Below are 22,811 nucleotides of genomic sequence, written 5' to 3'. Positions count from 1 at the left end.
CCAGCTCCAGCAAGGATCTGAGCAGCGACCTGAGAGGTTCCCAGCTCTACTTCTAGCTCCTCCAGCAAGAGGTCAGGAAGTGCAACATGAGGCCGGGGTTCCTGAAAGGTCAAGACCCCTAGCAGCTTAGAGCAGTCCCAGCACTGGTGGCTGTGGGATAGTGTTTTTGCCTACCACATGGGAGGTATGAGTTCAAGTCCTAGCCGGGATGACTTAGGTTGAATGCAGTAACAAGGAGAAATTCTTGTTGCAGTAGAAAGGGGATCATTGTGTTTTCCCTTTTTCCCCACCCCCTCCAGGTACCTAGGGCCCTATATTTCTTGTTATTTGATGTTTTGTATTTTGTGCCTTTTATATTTTGCCCACCAGTATTGTTTGTTCTGCTGTTTGTATTTTATATGTTGTTAACCCTGTCATTTGTCAACTGGATGAATATGTCTATGATTGTAAGTGTCTAACCTTTATTGACTCCTGCCTCCTTCGGGGCATTGTAGTGTCCCCTATACCCCCTGGTTTATGTCTGTTATGTTCCCAGTACTGTTCTCTCATTAAAAGGTATATGGTTAAGTTTCCATTGGTGATTTAGCTCTGCTCCATAGGGGAAGGGGGGTGCCTACACCTCCGACAGCACTTGTGTGCCTGCTCTGATCCCTTCAATTGGAGAGGGGGTACGTCTTTGAGTACCACCCGGGTTACAATTGGTAGGGTAGGAAACGACCTGAGCAGATCATCAAGTCCGACCCCCTGCCATGGGCAGGAAACAATGCTGGGGTCAAATGACCCTGGCTAGGTGATTATCTAGCCTCCTTTTGAAGACCCCCAGGTAGGAGTGAGCACTACTTCCCTTGGAAGTTGGTTCCAGATCCTAGCCGCCCTGACTATGAAGTAGTGTCTCCTGATGTCTAGCCTGAACCTACTCTCAATCAATTTGCGGCCATTATTCCTAGTTACTTCTGGTAGTGCTCGGGGGAACAGGGACTCTCCCATTCCCCACAGATGCCCCCTGCTAAGTTTATAGACAGCCACCAGATCCCCTGTCAGCCTTCTCTTGTGGAGGCTGAACAGGTAAGGTCCCATAGCCTCTCTTCGTAGGGCCTGCCCTGCTGCCCCCTGACCATGCGAGTGGCCCTCGTCTGGACCCTCTCCATGTTGTCCACATCCCTCCTGAACTGTGGCACCCAGAACTGGACACAGTACTCCAACTGTGGCCTGACCAATGTCATACAGAGGGGGAGGATCACCTCCTTGGACCTGCTCGTGATGCATCTGTGGATGCATGACAAGGTGCGGTTAGCCATACTGACCATGTCCTCACATTGGTGGCCCATTTTTATCTTGGAATCACTAATGACTCCAAGATCCTTTTCTGCCTCTGTGCTGATGAGAAGGTAGCTCTCCAGCCCATAGGTATGCTGCTGGTTCTTCCTCCCTAGGTGCAGTACCCTGCACTTCTCAGTATTGAATCCCATCCTATTCTCATCCGCCCACCCCTGTAACCTGTCCAGATCAAGTTGTAGCCTGTCCCTCCCTTCTTTCGTGCCCACCTCTCCCCACATCTTAGTGTCATCCACGAATTTGAACAAGGTACTTTTCACCTCCTCATCCAATTCATTGATAAAGATGCTGAACAGTATGGGCCTTGGGGGACTCCACTGCCCACATCCCACCAGGTTGAAAATGACCCATCCACCACCACCCTCTAGCCAATTAGCTACCCATCTGACTGTATAGGCATCAATGCCACAGTTGCCTAATTTTTTAATGAGAACGGGGTGAGAGACAGTGTCAAAGGCCTTCCTAAAGTCCAGAAAGACTATGTCCATGGCAACACCTACGTCCAAGGATTTTGTGACCTGGTCATAAAAGGCAACCAGGTTGGTCTGACAGGACCTGCCTATAATGAACCCATGCTGGTTGCCCCTGAGCATAATCTCCCCTGCTGGTCCCTTGCAGATGTGCTCCTGGATAATTTTCTCAAAGAGCTTCCCCAGGACCAAGGTAAGACTAACGGGCCTATAGTTACCTGGGTCCTCCTTCCTTAAGAGTCATTGAGAAATGGTAGATAGATTATCCAGAGTGAAGAAGTTTTTAAAATGTACTTAATAGTTTTTTTGGATACAGCAAAATTAATATAAAAATGAAATGAGCAGTGTTCTAGGATCCCAAGTATGGGAGGCAGATGTTGGAAGGGGTGGTATATTTTGGTGTGATTATTTCAAAAAGTATTTTTTCAGCATCTCTGTAAGTAGTCACCATTTGTTTCATGTGAACAAAGATCAGCCTGATGGCCATTGACAAAACTTTAGCCATTCACTTTTATTGTTTGTATGATCAGACAATCTAAGTCACGTAGTGCTACTCTTAGCTCCTGACACTATAAGTAAAAAGAATAGAGCATATGGTTTTAAAAATACAAATAAAGAATATAGGCAAAATAATGATTACAGTTTCTGAACAGTGAAAAAATACTCAGCACAGGTAACGTAATACTAAAGCAAATATATGGTAAAAAGAAGAAATGAATCCTACACATATTGGATCTTAGGTATATAATAATTTCTATTTTATAGTTCACACAACTTTCAATTCATTAATACACTGCCAATGAACAAGTAAAACTACCTGCAAGCAAATCACCATAACTACCAGCAGATAAAACTTCCTATAATTATTTGCCAGAATATTCACAATTACTTCTTATATCCTAACTGTACAATATATGGCACAACTGTAGCAAAACCCCCAGTTTTTCCTTTTTTTTTCCTTTTAAAATGCGTTCCCTCCTCTTCCTCAACCATTTCTGACTTTTTCTTTCCTTCTCTATTTCCTATAGATAAGTATAAGTGAGCTAAGACATAGGATAAGCTTCAGTATTTTATTTAGGTAGCAAGTTATAGTTGTTTTGTATTTTTCTTCTTTATATTGTATCATTATTATGTTTATATTGATTTTTACTGTTCTATATTACTGTTTTACTGATACTATATGATTTAGGCCTACATATATAAGTTAGCATAAGTCATGTCAAATTTCCATTTTGGTTGCCAAGTCTCCATCTTTTCCCCATGCCCTGTTGTGTAACCTATGACTCATACCTACCCCTCCTATAAAAATTGTTTCCTGGATGAATGGGGATGAATGTCCTTGAGAGACAATGGCAGTAGATCTAAAAATAGCTCCCTCTGAATGACCAAACCACCAACACGGATACCTGGACCAACGACCCAGCCCTTGGAACCACCCTCAGCATTCAAGGCACAAAAGATGAGGCAACCTGCCATTGTGCCAGGCTCCACATGCTCAGTAACAACACCTGAAACCCTCTGGAACAGGACTGACATTGCCTGGACAGGCCTTCCCCATAGGAGATCAGAGGTAGTCTGCCCCATAAAAGGAGTAGTGAAGACTGACTCCTTGGGATGCCCTCTCCATCTGGACCAGCACCATGCCACACCACCTATCCACCTGGAGGCCCTGCTGGTGACCCCCCTCTGGACAACAGCTGCTGGACAAGGACCCCTTTCCAGCCTGGATAGGTAGCTATCACCCCCACCCCCTCCTCAACCAAGGATTTGGACTCTGTTTCTCTTCCCTACCTGAACTCCAGCCCTTCCACTGAGTCTCTTTCTCCTGCTGCCATTGTGAGTGCTTGTCTGTGTGTGTGTGCATGTGTGTGTGAACCAATAATTTCATGGGGCTGTGTAGTGTGTCTGTTTAATAAAACTGTTATTTGAACCCCTGAGTTGGGTTTTGCTTTACTACAGTTCCGGCCCTGCTCCAGTCTCTGCTCCTCACCCCTCTAACTTCTGTCTCATTTCTCCCTCTCCTGCTTCTAGCTCGCTACCACCTCCAACACCTGTCCTGAGCTCCTCTCTGTCTGCAACCCCCCCCAGCTTCTTTGCCACTGTCTTATACCCACTGCCTTTTCTCCTGATCTCTGCCACTGTTATTGCCTTGTCCCCACTGCCTTTTCCCCTGAGCTCCCAGGTTTTTGCCTCAGTTTCTTTCCTGGCTGTCTCCTCCTTGCCACCACTTATCTGCACCCCCCCAATATCTCAGCTGTCTGCCTCAGTTTCCAGCCTCAAGCTCCCAAGTTTCTGCCTCTCTCTCTTTCCTGGCTTTCTCCTCCTTGCCACTGGGCTTTTTGCCTTACACCAGTGACCTCAAGTAACCCTGGGGCCACTTGATCTTAAGTAAACCCAAGCCTCGGTTCCTCAGCCAGCTTCTCTCTAGTCCACTGGTTCTAATCTCAGGTTTAGCAACTTTCACTCCCTACACTTTAATTCTCTCTCTTGCTTTAACCTTCCCCCAAGTATCCCAGGTACCCCAAGTGCACACATACATACCATACCATCCAAGTTAGGAACTTACCTATGTGTAGGTAGGCTGTATGAGAATGAACTGGTGTGTGTATATAATGTATATATAATGTCATTGTGTGCATGATATATGAATTAGTGATCTGTGTATGTGTACTGAATGGGCAGGTATAGACAATTGTTTTTTGTCTAACTTTTGGGGTGTATAGTGTATGTGCTTGAACTGGTGATGGGTATGCATGTGCCTAGGCTGGTTTGGATGTGTATGTGCCTGAGCTGGCAGTGTGTGTGTGTATGTGTGTGTATGAATCTAATTGATTTGTATGTTTGTATATGTGCAATTGTGTCACACCCTCCTGTCTAACAGTGCAATATTGAGATCCTGAGAGTTGGCCTGCCCCCACAGGGCAACACAACCATCAGTAAACAAATCTACAGGATAGAAGTTTATTTCCAGACATTCACAGTGGCCACACTGGATGTGAGGTTAAAAAAAAAGATGAGAATTAAATGAATGAAGAAATCAGTATGTCTTCTGTTGATTCTGTTTTTTCCCCCCTGTTCTTTCACTTCCATTTTTCTAAAATATTGGAGTACCAAGACTTATTTGATACCTGTGGTTTTAATGGGAAGTACCTCATATTCTATTTTCAGTGTTGCATGAAAGAGACTTGGTTTGCCGTAGTTCTCAAAAGCCTAATTATGTGGACAGATTGTGAGGTGAGATTGTTGTGCTCTTATGCTTTTATTCAGTGACAGGAGTTTGAGGTTTTGTGAATTATTTGTAAAGCTTGACTTCTGAATCTTTTTCCTGCACTTTAAAAATTTTGCTTTTTTTCAAGAGTGAAATGGAAAAAAAAAGAAATTTTAAGAATTACTTACTTGATTTATTGAGTCCCTGAAAATTGACTGGGTCAGGTCATTGTTCTGAATTTACACAGTTCTGGAGTCATGTAGGTTTTCTGCTGATTACAGTGGAATTCAGAATATATTCATATATTACACCTTTTATTAGAAGTCTCTTCCACTCTGCCCCAGCTCATTTCTCTAGATTTTGTCTGTACTTTTTCCCCCGTTATATGGTCTTTTTTCATTTTGCCCATTTTTTTCAGTCTTTCTTAAATGGAATGTGAATCCAGTAAAGCTCAAGCTGATATATTTTTTTTAAATAATGAATCTGAGGGGGGTTTGAATTAAGCAAAATAAATGTACTCATCTTTAATTTAACATGCTAATTTCTTTTAAAATACTCCTTTGTAACTGTATTCGTGTTTAATGAAAATGATAACAAAAAACCATTCAGAGAGATTCTTGTTTAGTTATTGGAATTTAAGCAATATCATATTATAAATCATATTATGCCTACAGTTGTATTACCATGTGCTGTGATCCAATTGGCTTTAGGAAGCTAAGCTGAGTCAGTACTTAAATATTCCTTAGGGGTTTCCCTACTTTGTTGTTTCAGAGTTGGTTGCTGGTGATTTAGCAGAAAGTGTTCATCTCTACAACCTGGCATTAGCCAATGTCTTAATGTGGTTTAGAAGGTGGAATTAGAGAAGTGAGTAGGAAAATACTTATCCAAACTTGTGCTGTTAGAGGACATACGAGATGGAGGATGCATATAAATAAGCTGCATCTATCTGTACGGTTTTATCTACATCAGTGGTTTTCAACCTTTTATCAATTGTGGATCCCTAAAAAAAATTGAATTGGAGATGCAGACCCCTTTGGAAATTTCAATTGGAGGTGTGGACCCCTTTTCATTGCAAGTGAACTTTTGATTGATCATAGTCATCTTTCACAGATCCTTTAGAGATAGTCTGCAGAGCCCCAGGAGTCTACAGATCACAGGTTGAAAAGTACTATTCTACACATCTGAGCATAGCAGTATAAGAATGCAACTGGGTGCAGAAGCAGTGATTTCTGGTTGCTGCCACATCTATGAATGTGAACAAGTGGCTGCCAACTGCACGCACTTTTTTGTCCACCAGTTGGTGCCCCAGGGTGGGTGCCCCTATCACTCCTCCCTAGTTGAGCCCCTGTCCCAGAACCTGTCACACGTTAATTCTTTTTTAATTTCCTGCCTTGAATAGAGCAGGTTAGCTATTCTGGTAGGTGGAAGGAAGTACTCTGACAGAATCAGCAAGAGTATGGATGTAATTGCAGGAAAGCCTGGGTGAAGAAATGGATCTTACATCTAGCTCTGAGTATGATGACATAGCTCTTCATTTTACTTCATCTGGCAGCACATCTGAAACACATCTATTGAATTTTGTGAGTCTTTTTTAACTTACTTTTTAATTAAAATACTCAATTGGAGCTTCACCATTTAAATAAATCTTCAAATTGAATCTTCCAATGACTTCAGTGAAGATGCCAAAATTTCCAGAGGCTGGAATTAATGCTACATGCTTGCAAATTAATAGTATTGGATTAACACTAAGAATAATTAAGATGAGAGGAATTCTTCTAAATTCATTATGTGTATTTTCTGAAGTCATTAGGAATCCAATATCTATTGAAGTCAACAGGAGGTTTGTCTTGGAGTTCCATGGAGTCAGGATTCACCTCCTATCATTTGCCAGTTTCCCTTTTCTTTTAATAATGTCAGTACACTTTACTTCCTTTTCTTGAAATCACTGACCAAAATGACATCACCATATCTCCTGAAAGGCAGGTTAGCAGATGCAGTGCAGATTTATGGATCAGTTACCAGGTTTCTATTGTAAACTGTGGTTTTCATTCTCTTTTTCCCTTGGAGCTTAGCACATCACTTCTTTGACAAGCACAGTGTCACCTCTCCATTGCTCAAGACCCTTATATTATTTTTCTTTCTGCTGGGATTTCTTTCTGGGTGTAGATGTAACATTCCCCCATATACCATCTGGGGCCCTTTATTGGTAGTACATTCTGTTAAGAATTTAATTTGAATTGGATACTTTTTTACACATTATTTGTAGTGTAGACATATGTTCTCTTTCCATTACTGTTTACTGCAGTAGTGATTTTTTAAAGATGAACTTCAGATGTTTCTCAGGTCCTCTTGTAATTTCCTTTACATCAAGCATATGATAAGTCAGACATTTGCAAATTTAAGCAAGATTTTTAAATCTGCTTTGGCTGTAAAGGTACAGTAGATTTCCATTTATGGTGGCTTCTTTTCCTCTGGACATGCTCAGTTTTATTGTCCATCTGTCACCATTTTTAAAGGAGTGTTTTGTTTTTCTAATACACCAACCTGTTACACAATCTTTCCCTCAACAGTCTTTATCCTTGCCATAAACTAGCCTTGTTGACTTGGAAATCTCATGCACATCTAGTCTGAGATATACACTGGGCACATCTACATATGCACGTAAGTGATTTTTAGACAGGCATCTAAAAGGACAGCCATTAAAGCACAGTAACACTGCGTGAACTGATTTGGGACTAAAGTTAGTCCCAAATCAGTCCACACACAGAGTGTTACTGTGCAGCAAGGTGTTTACATGTGGATTACTGTGCAATAACTAATCAGGCAGGTATCAAATTTATGGCCATATTTACTGTGCAGTACGAGCATGCATGTGTAGATGTGTGCCTGTACTGTGCAGTAATTTTCAGTTACTACACAGTAATTTCAGTTACTGTGCAGTAAATGTGCACATGTAGACTCACCCATTGAGTGTGATGAATTGAGTAACTTTATCATAGTCAATAAACTGGGAGTGTTTAAGTCTACGGACAACAATAAAAGATATGCATTGAACATTATGAAAAAGGGATTTTCCTGAGGAAGACCTTTTATTTGTTTGTTTGTTTGTTTATTGTGGTGAGAGAGTTAAAGTTACATTTTTAAAAAATCACTAGTTTTGCCAGAAAGCACTAGGACTTTCCCTTGGCACATCCAGAATAAGAGCAAGCAAGGGGACCATTTTGTTCACATAGCATGACTTCCTGCCTTATACAGGCCAAAACATTTTAATAAGTGCCTTTTCACAAAAAAAGATGCATTAAATACTTTATTATAGGTCTATTCAGAGTGCCCATCATAGTCATAGCAGATTGCTGTTATTAGAAGACAGATTTCCCTGCGTATCCATTACCTTAGAATAATGTGTTTATATACTGTGGTGATGAGCACCATTAGAAGTGTCTTGGGAATAGTATGTATGATAGAGGAGATGGATTGTGTGATAAAGGGCTCGTCTATTTTTCAATGTCTTCAATACTTTAAGACTCAGTTGAAAGAATAAAACTTTCTGAGCTTACATAAATCAGAGCAGTTTCCTATGCCTTATTTGTTTAGGAATTCTAATGATTATTTCAACATTTTTCTTAAAATATTCTGGAACATAATGATTCACTTAATCAGAATGCAAACAGTATGGAAGGAGACCACTGTATGGAGGAGGAACATAGCAGCTTTTATCCAATGGCTCTCTGGCTTGCAACAAAACTAATCCACCTCTGCCAATACATTTACCACTTATACCATTTATGCCAATATTGCTTATGTCTTTTCTTTATCACCTTTTATTTACCCAGGGTTTCATCATCATTAAATTGTGCAACTGAACTGCAATAAGTCTATAAAATTATTTGGGATACAGATTGTATGAAAGAAGCTACATACATCATAAGAAGTTGTTGTATTATTAGTACTTTAAACATTTTTTACATATGTCTCATTTCACAAAGCTCAGCAATAACCTTCTAAAATTATGTTAATATAATCTTTATTTCTCGACATTCCCCAAACATATCTCTAAGTGACTTAACACAAATGTTTCTTCAAGGATTTCTCTTTGGGAAGTGAGGGCACTCAGCATTCAGCCAGTCCCATGCAGGATTGGGACCTTTCCATTCTGAATTTATCTTGCAGAACTGTTGTACACAGCTTGATTATGTGAAATCACATCCAGTTCCAAAGGAACAGACAGTGATGTTGCAAACATGGAATTATTCCTTCACGCCTGGGTTAAGCCAAAGAAGAAACTGGACTCCCAGGGATGATGTGTTCTCACCCAAGCACAAATATCTAAAAGAAAAGACCAAGAATGGCTGTCCAAGTTAATTTCATTTTGTGTAAATGTCCTCTCTTCTCTTCCAAGTCCGTTCCAGTGAGAAAGTTCCATTTTAATTACCTCTTACCATAATATAGGTTCTAATGGGACTGAAAGGCATAAAACAACCTAGACATACTCTCTGCCCCACTGGAAGCTATGCAGGTGTCAAATTAAGGTTCTTCTAGTACTTTATGAGTTAAGAGGATTATACACTGTTCTTAAAGACCACTATCCAATTATTTTACTTTTGTAGCCGCTAAAATCCTACAATCCGATAATATTTGATGAAGCATTTAGCATTTCAAATCTCAGTGGACTAAAGCAGCTACAAGTGAATCTTGATTATTTTTAACTGGTGAATTGCATTAGATAACTTACTTTTTTTAAATTTTGGCATGCCATGTAAATTTTTCTTTAAATCTCAAAGGGCTTGAAAGCACATTGTAAACAATTCTACATATAGCCAGTGATTCTGTAACAGATTTTCTCAAAAAGGTTTTGCCTGACTGCTTCAACTTTCTATTGATCGTTCTTATTATTAAATATTTTATTTTTTCCAATCAACTTGGAATCCCATTGTGCAATGCTCTATAAAAACTGAAATAGCAGTCATTTCTCTATAGAACTGAGAACTGACAGAACAAGACATAGCAGGTGAGTGAGACAAGATGTGTGCTTAGGGAGAAAGAGGGCACAAGGGATAACAAACATAAATATTGTGTTTAAGTACAGATTAGCTATATGTACAGTTCTTAGAAAATCTATTCTTTTTCTTTCCCAACCAGTATTAGCATCATTCCTGCTTGCCTAGGCAAAGTATCATTTTGATAGCACTGTTTGGTATTCTTCATCTGATGGTGTAATCTTGGATTAACGGGAAGTTTTGATCAGTTTTGATTGAAGTTAGCTAGTTGAATACATGATGGGGGCTGTGAAATGTCCTGTAAACCTGGAAAACTCTATAAGTCTTAGATCCTCAGCTATTCTCTGTTTCTTTCTGTTTCCTACTTGACACTAAAAGAACCATACTAACAATAAGGTCCCCGAAAGACATTACATTTAAGATTTGATTAACCAGTTAAACACATTTTAAGTAGTGACCCAGTCACACCTTAATGCAGTTAGTGGAGCAGCAATATAATGAATAAGCCACAAAGAATAAGCCACAAAGTTATTACGCATCTTTTGTGTAATAACTTTGTGGCTGGTTTCCATCATGCCTTAAATTGAGTTAAATTGAGTGGCCAGGCATCAGCTGATTGGGAAATGGGAGCCCTCGACTCTGACATGTCCCTGAGGCTGTGAGTGGCACCTGATCAGGGCTTCCAGCTTTGAGGATGCATTAGAGTCAAAAGCTCCCACATACCTCCAAGGCTGGCAGTGGAAGTCAGAGCTCCCAGCTTCAGCATTTGACTTCCAGTGCGACAGCTGGGAGCTCCAACAGCTGGCGCTCCCAGATCAGCTGATCTGCACTTTCTGGGGTGCATCAGAGCTCTTGTGCCCAATGTTCCCCTCAAGTTGGGACCCCTAATTAGCTGCTACTCCCATGTTCAATTTAATGCATGATAGGAACCAGCCCATGACTGATGTATTCCCAAGGCTGGGAGAGTCAATCAGATGCCTGGTCTGTGCTCCACCTGTACTGGCAATATGGTGCAGTTGGGATCTGATCCCCAATACTACAATCATGCCTCCTGCCATGCACCTGTAGCAGGGTAGGAGGTGTGATTGTTGTGACTGAGCATCAGATCCCATCATGCGCCTTTTCTGGAACATCTTTCAGGCTCCTAATTGTTTTTGTTTATTTTTTCTAAGGCAAGACAAACTGTATGTGGATTTATACCAGAGGTCTTGGGATGACTCAGATGTTGGCACACTGTGCTCTAGAGCAGAAGGCTGTAGTTTCCACATCAAGCATTAGACTCATTTCCAGTGTGAGCATTGTATTTGAGAGAGAGGGGGGAGAGGCATTATTAGAGATGCCATCACGAAGATGCCATAATGAGCCAAGCTCTGTTATGCCCATATATCCAAAGGAACTTTTCAGAAAGAGCAGGCTATAATTCTAGTATTCAAGTGATGCTTCTTCTTTCAGTCAGGTTCTTTCCCCCACCACCTTATGTTTGAGCTGTGGACATTCTAATAATGTCCACAGCCACATGATGAGTGGCTTTTTTGCTTGCACAGTCTTTGCAGCACCACTCTCTAAACCATTTCTATTTGCCACATGTATTGTGCCACTTGGGAAACACTACGAATCTACCAACTTGTTTGGAATTTTTCATTTTCATTGTAAGAACTCCAAGCATTGTTGCTTCCTTTTATTACTAACTCTGGCATGACATTCCTTCACTCCTGAAGCTGCAGGAGTGAAGGATGATGTAGAATTGAATGTGCATATTAAACTGCATGTTTGTCAGGAGAAATCTCTAGTTGATCACACAGATTTTTTTTCAGTGATACCAAGACAGAAGTTCTCTAATGACTGTACATGGTAAAGACTTTCACAAAGGGATAATATTGATACTTTATAAAAGTACTGGGGAAATTAAAGATTTTTTAATATTCTGCTTCTAAGCAGTACTTCAAAGAACAAAATTGCTTCCTTATTTTCCAGAAAAGCTCTTTTGTCTTCTACTCTTCTTACTCATTTACTCCTATGAAGGGCTTTGAGTAACAGCAGGGCAGCCAGCAGGTGCAAGCTAGCTCTAGTGAGGCAGGCAGTAGGCAGTCACATGACCCACCAAGGGTCATGTGATTAGAGGGGAGAGCAGAGCAGACTCCATTTTAGCTCAGGCTCTCAGGGTGAGTGAGCAGTCTGCTGCTGGCAGCTGGCAGCTGGCAGAACAACATTCGGCTGAGTGGCTGCTCAGGAACACCTTGGGGGTAAGGGCAGGAGCTATGGGGATGGTAGGAGGCTCCTGGTCCTGGTTATGACTTGAAAATGCCCCCTTCTGGGGAAAGATGGCCTGGTGGCATTACCTGTGGTGGGGTAGCTCCCCAGAAATGCCAGGCCAGTTGCCTTCCTAGTGAAAGGTGGGTAAGGGGTCCTTATAACCCTAGCCCCCACTACTCAGTGTTGATAGAACAGCCAGTGGGGCCAGGTTCACTGAGGAAAAGGCACCCAAGTCCCTGGGGGGTAGGACATAGAGTGTAGCCCCAATGAAGGGGTAGAGAGTGGCCCCAGGGAGAGGCATAGAGTTGGCCTCAGTGAGGGTTTAGAGAGTGGCTCCAGAAAGCAGGGCAGGAAGAGTCAAGTGCCCGGTGAGGGGCCAGTGGCCAGAGTCAGCCTAGTGTTAGGTGTAAGGACTGTTGCTACGTAGAGTAGGGTGTATGGGGCACCTGAAGGTCTGCATGGGATCACCTGGAGTGGAAGTAGGCAAGCCTGATGGCCTGAAAAGTATGCTCAAGAGGAGCATGGCAAGTTGGGAGAAGCCCAATGAAGGGTGACATGAAAAAGGCCCTATGAGGGGGCAGAGTGAATGAGACACTTTGAGAGGAGACAGGATGTATGAGATGAGTGTGAGAGGCCCAAGAAGGGGCAGAGTTTTTCCTGGCTTCTAGCTGGAGGAACTACAACTTTGAATGCCATCTGAGAGGCATGGGACATGGTACAGGTAGGTTGGAGTTGTATGTAGACCCCATGGCATCATGACATTAAATGGGCAGTTGTCCACTTACTTCATTTTGTATGATTGAACAGCAAGTCATGGCAGAAGAGACAGGGCAGATTGTCCTAGACAGAGGAGTGGACCAGCACTGCAACTGGCCACATGATCATCCCCTTGTCACAATTAGTTAACAGAATTCCAGATTTGTCCTTAGAGCACCTGGCATCCCATTGACTGGCAATGCTGGTATAAGCAAGAAAGATGTAGTGTGGGTTGTATGAGTGTGTTTTCCTGACTGCAATTCACTTCACTCTGTAAGGGAAAAAATATCATCCCTAATCCTGTTAAAGAAACTCTTTAAAAATGCACTATCTGGTTCTCCTTTTGAAAAGTGTTCCAACTCTGGCTTTTATCTCATGTATAGACTGTTATCATGGTACATACATGAAAGTGAAGGCAAATAATTTTAGCAAAGCCTGTTGAATCATAGAGATAGTGGGGATAAATTTATACTTTTATTATCTGTCCATGTTGCATAAGTAAATACAAAAGGTCAGCTGTTTCTCTTGGGGATTCATCTCACCACTTGGCTATACAAGGGCTGCATATTCAAAAAGCCAGAGGCAAAATTACTTGAACTTACACACATTTCTAAGTGCCCTGGTTTAGGTTGAGACTGAACAGAACAGAAGTTTGCCATTTGCTGGGAGAGGTGTGGAGGAGGGTGGCATATGAAACTGCCTGCATTGGCCAATGTCAGCAAGGTAGGGATGCTAAAGCATGCCTCCCAGCATAACCCACAGTCTCCCTGGACTGCTGGGGATTCCTGAGTGTTGCTGAGTCAGCGACAGGAATTTCCAGCCTGGTCTGCTCCCTGTCACTGCATCTGCTCATGGGAGCATTTCATGCAGCAGCATCTCATAGAAGCATGTCATAGACTGGATGGGACATCAAAAGATCATCTAGTCTAACTGGGAATCAAACTAGAGCCTTGGTGTTATTAGCACCATGCTCTTATCAACTGAGCTAAATAATAGGACTGTGTGAAGCTTTGGTAGCCGATTCAATTCAGAGGAGATTTGGCCTGATTTGGTGGCTGAATCTCCAAATCTGAATCGAATCAGGATAGCCATTAAAAGGTCTGAATTGAACTGGAAGCCTCTGAATTGATGCAGAAAAGATTTGGCGCCACTTCAGAGATTCAGCCAGAGACTAAACAGCCAGCAGTCCTCGGTGCTGGACACAGCTGCCTCCAGCTGGTAAGTCTGTTGTGCTGGGAGGAGGGAAGAGGGAAGGGGCATGGAGTGGGCAGATCAACACCTGAACAGTGAGGGAGGGATAGGAGCTGGGGCAGGGACCTAGGCTGGGGCAAGTGCTACCCAGTGAGGAGGTTGGACAGCTCGTGCCACTGCACACTGCTGGTCTGGGAGCTGCTTGTGTAGCGGCTTGTCCAGTGGCTCTTGTCACTGCTCCCACTGCTGGTCTGGGAGCTGCTTGTGTAGCGGCTTGTCCAGTGGCTCTTGTCACTGCTCCCACTGCTGGTCTGGGAGGGCATGGGGTGGGTGACTGTGCCCCAGGATCTTCACAGCATGGGCAGGGCTGGGGCTGTGCCGGAGCACAGCCCTGTGGCAGGCGACTGGGTCTAGCCTCCCAGAATGCAGCCCTGGCTCCTCCTACCCTGCAGAGTACAGCCTGGCAGTAGGGACTGCACTGGGCGAAAGGCAGAAGGCACTGGGAGTAGGGGCTATGCCCCCCTGCTACTCGCCCAGCCAGTGCGGGGCCAGCACAAAACTGAACCACTGCACTGCCTCCAGACAAGTGGCATGCAGTGGCAGGAGCTGGCCCGGCCTCCCCACACCTCACGGACAACCAGCAGCTTCACCCTGGCTGAGTGAGTGGCAGCAGGGCACGGGGGGTCATGTGCCACCTGAAAACACACTGCAGTCCCCTCATAGCTCCTGCTCCCCTGCCCACCCCACCCCAATCTGGAGGCCCATGCCCGGCCTCCACCCTGCATGCGCTGCCACCACTCACCCAGCCAGGGCTAAGCGGCTGTGCTTCTGGAGGCACCACAGGGGCTCAGTCTCATGCTGGCCCCGCACTGGCTGAGAAAGCAATGAAGGGGCATAGTCCCCACTTCCAGCACCTTCTGTCTTTCACTCAGCACAGCCCCAGCCCTGCCTGCCCTGTGCAGATTCTGGGACACATACCCCTGCCCCACATGCTCCCGAACTGGTGGTGGGAGCAGTGGCAAGAGCCGCTGGACAAGCCACCACATAAGTAGCTCCCAGACCAGCAGTGTGCAGTGGCATAAGCCACCCCACCTCCTCCCAGCCCCAGCCCCAGCCCCAATCCTTCTCTCGCTGTGGGGACGTTGATCTGCACCCCCCATACCCCTTCCCTCCCCCCTCTGCCTACCAAAACAGACCAGCTGGAGGCAGCTGTGTCCAGCATCAAGGACTGCTGCCTGTTTAGTCTATGGCCATATCTCCGAAGTGGCGCTGAATCTTTGGATCCAATTTGACCGAATAAAATCAGGACAGTGTTTTGAATCACTGAATCGAATCACTGTTCCTCCGCATCGGCTTAATCTGAATCCGAAATAAATACTTGCTGCTTTGCACAGGCCTACTAAACAACCATCTCCATCTTCTCATGGTGGCCAGCTCTAGAGAGAAGCCAAGAACTGAGGGGGGAAGCGAAAGAAAAAAAAAAACCAGGAGGAGATCTGGAAAGATTAGTTTTCTTTCTCCCTTGCACACACTCCCTATCTATCCTCCTTGCTCCCAGGCTCCCTCTCTTACTACCTCTCTCTCTCCCTCTCTTGCATGCATACCCACATCCCTCCCCCACTGCGTTCTCTCTCTTTCCTCATCCCTATCCCGATAGCCATCAAGGGGGTGGAAAATTAAAAAAAACCCAAAAACAACAAGAAGTCATTTTAACCCAAATCAATCAATCAATCACACAGGACCACACCCCCTCCGCAGCCTGCTTCCCACCTTTTCGCATTAGCAGTCAGCATAAAAGGGATATCCAGCCTGCACAGCTCCATGTCACTGGGCTCACTCTCGAGAGGCATGGGGGGGCGGTCACTTGGTGGACTCACAGGGCATGGCTGATCCCCATTTCTCCCCCACCCCCATCAGCAGTCAGCATGACAGGCTGGCAGCTTCCTGTCAGAGGAGACTAGTGAGGCAGCTCACAATGGGGATGCCAGTAGATGGACAGCAACCTACTTAGATTTGGGAGTGGACCTGGTACTAAAGTTCGATTCACTGGTCTAACCCAGCTTGCTTAAGTCTGGTGCCACATCTATCCAGGTTTATCTTGGATCAGTATTCAACATTTTAAAGCAGTTTATGTGCTCTGAACCTCTGTCCTGTTATGGGAATAGTCCAGTTTCTGAGCACCTAGACTGGAAAAAGTGAAATGTCTGCACCTGGCCAAGGTACCTACTTTCTTTATAACTTCTTTATAAAATCCTATTTGTTTTTCTTGATTAGTTAGAAACTGGACAAAACCATACATACTTCCAGAAGCACATCTTATTGCAGATACTTCTTCTGTTTCTATACAAGATTATTTTTGGCACTGTTGTACTTTTACAGTATAGGAGCCTTTGCAACCACTATCAGAACCCATCAATCCTTTTAACTGATTGTATTAATTATTGGTAAGTGAAAACAAATATAGCCAGGAAGAAGGCTTTCTGAAAGAGAAGTTTTAACCAATGGGGATTAGAGTCTCTGAAGGAAAAATGTTGAAGTTTTAAAAAGTGTTCACTCTACCCCCATCTCCTCCTGCTTATTTTTCCATTATCCTGTCTTGCTAATATGGTATGAAGGTTTTAATAGGCTAAAGGTAACAGCTGGGTTTCCTTTGCTTCATTAGATTGTAATATTACTTCATATATATTTAATGTATTTATATTTAAAATTTGGATCCATCCTCATGAATTGATAATGCATGGCATGGTCCATCGCTTTTACTGAAATAACAATTGCATAGCTTTTAAAACATAGCCAACCCATATATTGCTCATTAATATTCATACATGCCTCCTTGATAGTAGATAAGACACAATTTGGGCCTGATCTAGTATCTAATGAAGTCAATGAGAAAACTCTATGACTGAACCATCTGAGGGACTGAGGAATATATCCCTCTATCAGAATTCTCAAAGATATCTGAAAACAGGAATACAACAGTGATCTTTTTTTTTTCTCCATAAGTCTCTATCATAAATAGGCAAAAATAATGAAATTTAAATATTTGAAACTATTATCTTCTTTTGATGATTTGGGGTATTCATTTTTTGGTCAAAACTAGAAAAATGTTATCAGTTCTACTCTAAATGTTATTCTCAGCATTTGGGAGAGGCAAGGATTTCATAGGGTAGGCACCAAATAGTTCACAATGAATTTTTTCTCAGGTCTCTGATCACGGGGAGCTAGGCGCAGCATATTCTCAAACTTTGTTCACATTGGTTGTTCTTAGACTATAAACAGACATTGCATGTGTTCCAGGATAAACTGTTTTCATAGAATCAAAGTATCATAGAAAATTAGGGTTTGAAGGGACCTCAGGAGGTCATCTAGTCCAACCCCTTGGTTAAAACAAGAACATCCCCAGCTAGGTCATCCCAGCCAAAGCTTTGTCTTAAAAACCTCCAAGGATGGAGATTCTATAACCTCTTTGGGTAACCTGTTCTAGTGTTTTGCTACCCGCCTAGTGAGAAATTTCTTCCTCATATATAACCTAAACTTCCCTTGCTTAAATTTGAGACCATTGCTCCTCATTCTGCCACCTGCCACCACTGAGAACAGTCTAGCTGCATACTCTTCCAAACCTCCCTTCAGGTAGATGAAGGCTGCTATTAAATCCCCTCTCAGTTTTCTCTTCTCTAGACTAAATAAACCCAGGTCCTCAGCCTTTCCTCATAAATCATGTCCCTCAGCTCCCTCACCATTTTTGCTTCCCTCTGCGTGACTTAAATTTTTCCACATCCATTGGGGGGGGGGCGGGGGGGAGAGAGCAAAACTGAACACAGTACTCCAGATGTGGTCTCACCAGTGCTGAATAGAGGGGAACAATCACTTCCCTTGATCTGCTGTCAACAGACCTACCAGTGCAGCCCAGTATGCCATTAGCCTTCTTGGCAACAAGGGCACATTGATGTCTCATATTCAGCTTATTGTCAATTGTAACCCTTTTCTTCAGAGCTGCTGTCCAGCCAGTCAGCCCCCAGTCTGTACCAGTGCATGGGATTGTTTCATCCTAAGTGCAGGACTTTGCACTTGTCCTTGCTGAACCTCATGAGATTTCTTTTGGCTCAATCCTCTAATTTGTCTAGGTCACTCTGAGTCCTAGCCCTACCCTTCAGCATATCTACTATTCCCCCTATCTTGGTGTCATCTGCAAACTTGCTGAGAGTGCACTTTATGCTGTCTTCCAGGGCATTGATGAAGATGTTTAACAAAACTGGCTCCAGGACCAAACCCTGGGGCACTCCACTTTATACTGACTGCCAACTAGACATTGAGCCATTGATTACTATTCTCTGAAACTGATGCTTCAGCCAGTTTTCTAGTCACATTACAGTCCACTCACCCAGCCCATACTTCCTTAGCTTGCCTGCGAGAATTGTGTGGGAGACCATATCAAAAGCCTTGCTAAAATCAAGGTATATCACATCCACTGGTCTCCCTATGTCCACAGAGCCAATCATCTCATCATAGAAGGCAATCAGGGTGGTCAGGCATGACTTGCCCTTGGTGAATCCATGCTGATTGTTCCTAATCACCTTTTTCTGCTTCAAGTGCTTAGAAATGGATTCTTTGAGGATATGCTTCATGATTTTTCCAGGGACTGAGGTGAGGCTGACTGGTTTGTAGTTCCCTAGATCCTCCTTTTAACCATTCTTAAATGTGGGCACTATGTTTGCCCTTTTTCAATCATCCAGGACCTCTCCTGATCACCATGAGTTTTCATAGATAATGGCAGGTGACTCTGCAATCGCATCAGCCAACTCCCTCAGCATCTTCAGGTGCATCCCATCCCTCCCCATGGGCTTGTATATGTCCAGCTCTTCTAAATAGCCTCCAGCCTGCTCCTTTGCCACTGACTGCTCATCTCCTCCCCAGACTGCCCTGCACTTGTGCTGTACTCTGGGAGCTGCCCTTGCCTGTGAAGACTGAAGCAAAAAAGGCATTGAGCACTTCAGACTTTTCTGCATCCTCTGTCACAAGGTTGCTTCCCCCATTCAGTTAGGGACCCATTTTCCTTGATGTTCCTCTTGCTGCTGACATACTTGTAGAAACCCTTCTTTTTACCCTTCATGTCCCTTGCTAGCTGCAACTTCAGTAGGACTTTGGCCTTCCTGACTTCATCCGTGCATGCCTGAGAAACACTCTTCCCCTTCTCTCTAGTTCTTTGTCCAAGTTTCCACTTCTTATAAGTTTCCTTTTTGTGAATTAATTTACTGAAGAGTTCCCTGTTAAGCCAAGCTGGTCTTCTGCCATACTTGCTAGTCTTTCTGCTCATCGGGATGGTTTGTTCCTGCACTGTCAGTAAGGCTTCTTTAAATTACAGCCAGCTCTCCTGGACTCCTCTCCCCAATCAGCCTGCCTTCCCAGGGGATCTTCCCCAGGAGTTCCTTGAGCAAGTCAAAGACTGCTCTTATGAAGTCCAGGGTCCTTACTCTGCTTCTCTCCATCCCTCCTTTCCTCAGGATCCTGAACTCAATCATCTCATGGTCACTACTGCCCAAGTTGCCATCCGCTACTACATTTGCCACCAGTTCATCCCTGTTTACGAGCAGCGGGTCAAGAACATGGCCCCTAGTTGGCTGCTCTAGCACTTGCAACAGGAAGTTGTCCTCAATACTTTCCAAAAACCTCCTGGATTGCCTAAGCACTGCTATATTGCCCTCCCAGCAGAAATGAGTGTGATTTGAAGTCCCCCATGAGAACCAGGACTTGTGATTGAGAAACCTGTGCTAGTGTTTGAAGAAAGTTTTATCCCGACTCAAAGTGCAATCATTTACACTTCTGTGTCTGTTTTCTTAGGATAAATCCTAAAAGAGTTGATGGAATAAGAAGTGCTAGGGTTTTGCAAAGTGTATCTGAATGATTATTCTGGGATTACATCAATGGCATAAAAGTGGCAGTGCGCTTAGCAGTTTACTAAACCCTGATCAAAAAGGTGATGTGTCTATATGCCAATCCCAGGATATATCTGTTCCAGAACAAATTAAGGCACAACTTGTCCAGGGGCAAATGCAACATCTATTTCTAACTTTAGTGAGTTCCTTTATAGGCTAATTTTAAGTGCCAAAATAAATCATGCTGGAATTCATATGTATAGAAATAAAGCATGACTTATTTTACAGTGCGAAAAGTGAGAGGTTTTCACTCTTACATAACTCCAATCTTTCTTATGCTTTCCTTAAACAACATGCTTGAGTTGGGAGCATTTCAGCTTCATCAGATCATTTCTTTGACACTTTTTTGAGCAAGTAAAAAAGAGATTCTTAATTGAAACTGTTTTAAATTTAGCAGTAGTATTTAGGCAGACATCATGGGCCAGGTTCAACTTCAGTTGCTTGTGTAAATGAATTAACACTACTGAAGTCAATGCCATTATTGCAGATTTACAGAATTATGCTTTGATAATATGTGAATTAAGGGGCAGGGGAAGGGGAAGTATGTGAAGGAGAAATGGGAAGAACCTGACCAACAAGAATAAATATAGGTATATATGTGATAGAAGGAAAAACAAACAAGAAAGAGAAACTCTCCCATCCCCAAGATTTTTATACTATGAAAATGTTTAGAAAGCTTCCTTGTAAAAACAGAAGACCATGCACACACAGGCAAAGGTCAAAAGGAACAGAAGAAAATGCTTGTCAGTTTAAAAAAAAAAAGAATGAGAATTTAATTCCTGCCTATTTTAAATGCAAATAAATACTTGTAACATGGTTAACTGGGATATTTGGAATGGTTGAAGTTTCCATTTTCTTTCTTAGTACAGGGATGCTCAACCCCTAGCTTGTGGACCAGGTCTGGCGCCGGTGTCCTGCTGTCCAGCCCATGGGGCTCCCCTCAGGTCTGAAAATTTGGCATCAGAGAAGCCATTGTAACACTCCCCTGCTGCCAAATTTCTGGACCCATGGAGAGCCTCTGGTCCTGTGCACAAGATCAGGCATGTAGGGTGGTATGAGTAACACATGGGAATGGGCAGGGGCAGTGCTGGGCCCAGGTCCCAATCGTGGCACACAGGGCTCAGTCCGGCCCACTGATTGGCCCTGTGCCACTCATCTGGCCCATGGGTCAAAAGCTTGAGCACCACTGTCCTAGTAAGACCCTTATAAACGGAGCAAGGCAAAGACTACAGAACTGTTGCCTGGATAATTCTTCACTCCCTGTAGTTTGTCATCTTCCCACCTCTGCAGGTAGGATAGGAGAGGCATAATGGTCATAATGAATTCAAGGACCAGACAACATGAGTGGCACAGCAAGTTAGTTCAGCTGCAACTAGTCAAACAATGATTAAATGATAAGCCACCATTACTGAAAGAACAAGTGACCCAAATGGTCCAGTGTACCTGATGCAAAAGCAATTGGTTCGCCATTGGCTGCAACTGTGAACAATTAACTCACAGCAGTAGATCCAGCCTCAATCTGTTTTTTCCTCTTTTGAATTCCTCTTTTTCAAATAGAAACTGGTGTTTTGGGCAAGCCCTAAAGGAAAAGTTACTGAATCCATCACCACAACTTCTCTTTCTCTCGGAGCACAGGTGTTTACTTTGTCTTTGACTGGATGCAAGAATTATAGCCACTTTGCTTGTGAAGCCAAGGTAGATGTGATCACCTGAGAATACATGGGACTTTACACACTTGCATCTATAATGTAAGGGAAAATATCATCCCAGCTGATGGCAGGATGCAGGGCTGAACAATGTTTCACTGGCTGACCTGAAAATAAATTTCTGATAAGCAAATTGAATCAGAAATAATCATCTCTCAGTGGGTCTGTCCATTGATTAAATGCTGGGGATGGCTTGCTTTTTGGTGCAGGTGCCCGTTTGACAATTTGGGATTGTTGGAGTTTCCTAACATTATTTAAATTCATTAGAGTGAGTGACCACATACCGGCTTACAAGGTTTTCCTCTCCCTCCCTACCCTTTACAACTTCTCAACCCCCATAGTCCTCCTAAGGGTGCTCTCTCTCTCTCTCTCATATATATAATAGCTTAAGGCCCTTGCCTTCCCTGGAATAGTCAACCAACAGGGTGGAAAAAATATGCTGCAGGTGTGGCTATGACTAAATTCTTTCATGTATTCTTGAGGCCATAGTTGTATTGCATCCTCACTGTCACTCCAGACTGCTTAAGTCTCTCTTCCCTGACCCTGACAGGAGGAATGGTATTTTACAGTAAGTGCCAATAGCAATGGTAACATAAAAAGAGAGTCTGCTTCCCCTTTGCCACATTCATATCCTCAACTAATTATTATCCTTCTCTAGCTGTTCTCTTTTGCTTTCTCTTTTTCCAGGTATTGGATTTTTCCTGACCTTTTCCTGAAATTTATTTCACCATTTCTTCCCTAATCCTTATTCGATATTAAGTTTCAAGTAGAAACAAAGCAGCATCATGTCTTGGTATCAGCCAAGTTTATCAACACTAGGCTTATGTTTATATTATGCACCTTTCATCAAATGTGAGAGAACTTCTCAAGTGAACCAAAACCAGTAGAATTTACTATGGTTTTTTTTTTTAAGGCTTTATAAGGATTTTTTAAAATATATATAATATGGTAGAGAGAAAGAG

Source organism: Gavialis gangeticus, unplaced genomic scaffold (assembly GCF_001723915.1).
Source record: "Gavialis gangeticus isolate Ggan-Ray unplaced genomic scaffold, GavGan_comp1, whole genome shotgun sequence".
Taxonomy (NCBI): Eukaryota; Metazoa; Chordata; order Crocodylia; family Gavialidae; genus Gavialis; species Gavialis gangeticus.
Note: the sequence above shows the minus strand (reverse complement) of the source record.